The sequence below is a fragment of the Chelmon rostratus genome, chromosome 7 (genome assembly GCF_017976325.1).
Source record: "Chelmon rostratus isolate fCheRos1 chromosome 7, fCheRos1.pri, whole genome shotgun sequence".
NCBI classification, from domain to species: domain Eukaryota; kingdom Metazoa; phylum Chordata; class Actinopteri; order Chaetodontiformes; family Chaetodontidae; genus Chelmon; species Chelmon rostratus.
The window spans coordinates 24,835,108-24,838,991 of NC_055664.1; positions in this window are offsets into that span (position 1 = coordinate 24,835,108).

Genomic DNA, 3,884 nt, shown 5'->3' on the forward strand with positions numbered 1-3,884 from the left:
TGCGAGTCCATATCACTCCCAGCCGCTGACAATAATTAGTGTGGCCACACGGGCATCCGTATGTCACTGTACTGATATGTCATACTGGACCTGTGTGCTGGCAGAGGGTCGGATTTTTTTCCACTCTCTTTAAAATTATTATAGTAATATTTTTAATTTCAGATAAAGCAGATGGCAACACGTTGAAATTAAATCTTGTTAGACTTAAAACGCACAGTGGGTGACTTTCCTGGAACGCGCGAGAGTCAATCAATCAAAAAGCACATATTAGGTGTTTTGTTACCATCTGATTATTCCTATCTGATCCAGCAAATCACCCTTACCGTCTCAGATCTCAGATCAGTTTTCTAATGGACCCCGTCCTGCACAAGAGGGCCGTATGATTTCAGATTCTCAACAGAAGTCGATCAGACACACTGTAAACTGAGCTCAGACGCTTTAGGTTTGGGGGAACCATTATAAAGTTGCTCAAAGTGAAGATCCAGTTGTTGCACTGTTAAACCTGATCTTTTTTTCAGTTGAATACTCCCTCTGGTGGTGTGGGTAGCAGGAGTGGGCTTGGCAACATAACCTCAAGTGAACATGTGTGAGATGTGAGTTCAGCAAATATTTCACACAATGCATGTGTGTGAAAAGCGGGCAGGGCGCGTGTGCTTTTCTGCAGCGGTTCATACAGTGAAGAACACGCTTCACCCCGATTGCTATAATGAAGGGAACATTGACATATTGTTCAGCAGGAGAGCACATCTTATAAGCTTTCCTTCTCCAGATGTTTCCACTGCTGCAAGGATTTGCACCTGCAACAGCCGCTCCTCTAACGTTTCTAGACCACCCACAATGTAGGTGAAAGGATGAGTAAGACACCCTACTCTGATTTTTCACGAGGCAACCAGTTGAACATCAGGGAAGAACATACACAGTACAAGTGCTAGATCCTTGAGGAGAGAGCTGCAATGATTTCCACTGAGAGGGAGAGGAATGAAACGGTGCATACGGGTCAGAATGGAGCAGTAAAAATAATGTCAACCACAGAGGTGACTTGCTGCGACTCCCTGACCTGCAGACAGGGAGCGACAGACTGGTCAGAGTCGCACAGGAAACCGACCACCTTCCTCATGACCTTCTCCTTCCAGACAGGGCAGAAAGGACTGGCATTTATCAGCCGAGGACGTGCTATCACACCTGTTGGCATCAGGCATTTTAATCATTGAGTAATTAAATAGCTTGAGATTTTAATTATGCCATTGGGTAGAGATCTGCACTCCACATTATTCTGTTGTTATAAGCCGAATCAGAATGGAGCTCGGACTTGATTTAGGATGAAAGCTTCCTTTGTTGTTTGAACAACTAAATGAAAGGATAAGGAAATGTATGGAGGCATCTTGTTTTTTTTCTAATTGTGCTTTTTCCCTTTGAGTTGTGTATGCCTATTGTGTAGACTCACTAATTGCCAGACGAGAATATTGTTTTAATCAAACGAGAGAATACTCTGCTGCTCATTGTTTTGATTCTATAATTTTAGGCTCTAGGCATCGCTCCTGGCAAATAGACCAGCCTGGGGATATTTAAGAGGGAATAAAACACCCCACAGACAGACTATGCTGAATTTGTACTTTATGATGAAAATGCAAAAAGATGCTGTGAATTCTATCCCACCACCCCCCCCGAGATATGTTTTATCTGAGTCCATTATTCTCTGCTGGTATATGGCAAGCAGAGGAATGAGCTCAATTAGGTGAGGAAATGAGAGGAGAGGAGGAATTTGGACCCCGGTATTCGGAGAGAAAGAAAATGAAACATTGGAGGAAGGTCAAGAGAACATAAGAAAGGAGCAGTGGGGAATGAGAGAACAGGAGAGAGAGAGAAGGGAGATAGAAAGAGTGAGACAGAGAGGATGAGAAAGTGAAACTATGTTGTCATGGAAACTGGCATGGATCTGAAGAGCAAAACAAGAATGTAAATTGGTTTACCCTTAGGGAATGTGATGGCGCTACAGGGAAGAAATAAGCAGGGAGATGTATTTAAGGGAGGACCTTCCATAACATTATGTGCAAATAAAGAGATCTGAAACAAAAATGAAGTTATAGAGGGAGTGATGGCTCGTGGATCTTTGAATGTAGAGGCTGATTGTATAGACTCCAAACATCTACTTGATGTAGACAGCTGGGAGGATCATCCCTCATCTCTTTAGGCTGAACAGTTGGGTGAAAATGGCTAATTAAGAAATGTAACAGTTTGAGAGGTGCAGAGGTCAGTCTGAATGGGTGAATTACTAATGCAAGTAAACAACTTGTGGCTACAGCTGCATGCTGCTGCTGGTTAACATTTAGTGATGCAGACATACGTTAGCCCTCCTCATGCTTATCATTCAAGAACATTACAGATGACAGGATTCAAGATCAAATGTCTGATTTTTGTCTTCCACCTGACTGCAGTAGCAAGAAGCCCGTGCAGACCCATTGGGGAGGAACCGTAAAAGTTGTCTGTGGCTCATCATTATTTTCCCTTCCACCTGTGTGCGTTTTCACATTAATAACCAGCACTTTGCTCGCAAACATTCTTCTTTCAGTCAACTGCTGGAATCCCATCATTAGATTTGATTTTAGAGTCAGCTGGCGATGATGGGAATGTTGCCAAGAAACGAATGGTTTCCGTGGTGACAAACACTACCCCTGCCATTGTGTGTAGCAAGAGGTCAAGTCCTTCACCTACAATCTCTGCCACTGCTTTCAAAACTGGAAACAGAGCACATCTGAGAACACCATGTTCTCAACAGACAAAGCTGGTGCTCTGGTGTGTGTGCGTGTGTGTGTGTGCTTTTATACAAAAGTATCATACATCCTCAGGTTGTTTTCTCCAAGTCAGATAAATGAAACTGTGCCAGGCTGGTGCCAGTATGCAATACATGTATTTCTGCATAAGGTGCATGTTGAAACTGCATGAAATGTGTTTTCATGCTGAAATTCAGCCATAATTTAATGATATTTGCTGTTGAAGAAAAGGCTGTGCATCAGTCTCTGCAAACAGTACACTGCACATATCATTAAAGGAAGTAACACAGAAAGAGCTGAGGTGACAAAATGAAATCACATTGAAAGTAAATACTATACTGGAACACTGCAACAGTCTTGACATACAACACTGTGATTATCAGTCATATATTCTTCAAACAGAAATGTGTCAACCTCAGTTTGCAGTGAAGCACAAAACAGTAATGATGCATCAGTGGCTGACACTGATAAATAGCTCGAATAATCTAATAACCAGCAGCCATGTGCAGATTTGTTTGTTTGCTCACTCAGTCTGACAGTGGTGTGTGTGCATGTGTGTTTGGTGAGAGCATAATTTTAATTGGGTAGAAGCGGTTGCCGTGGTGGCTGGTGCAGGCACTGATGCACAGGTCTGGTATCTCAAACAGGTGGTTTCCCAGATGGGCAAAGTCAGCAACAATCATGTTTTCCTCTTGCCCTCACTTTAAAATAATGCAGGTGTTTGATGGAGGGCAGCCAGCAGACACAGAGCAGATAAACTGCTCAGAAAAGGAGGCAGAGCTGGACCGAGCAGTGATGGATGCTGAGCGGATTTTCATTGATAAGGATTTAAACCAGAAGTTAATGTGACATGTTTGAGCTGCCAGTGCTGAGACAGGACAAGCATCTTTCAGGCAAACTTGAAAGGTTTTGATGCATTTAATCGACTGTGTGCACAAGGTTGCTGACTAACATGGAGAGATGAGCATCTGGGTTCTTGCTGAAGTCAATCTAATCTCCACAGTCTTGTTTGTGTTATGATCTAGGTTGCTGGCACACCTAAATGCCCATGTGGGCAATTCTCTGCAGTAGAAGGACAGCTTGGTTTCTTGGATTAGGTCCATGTAGGAGTGG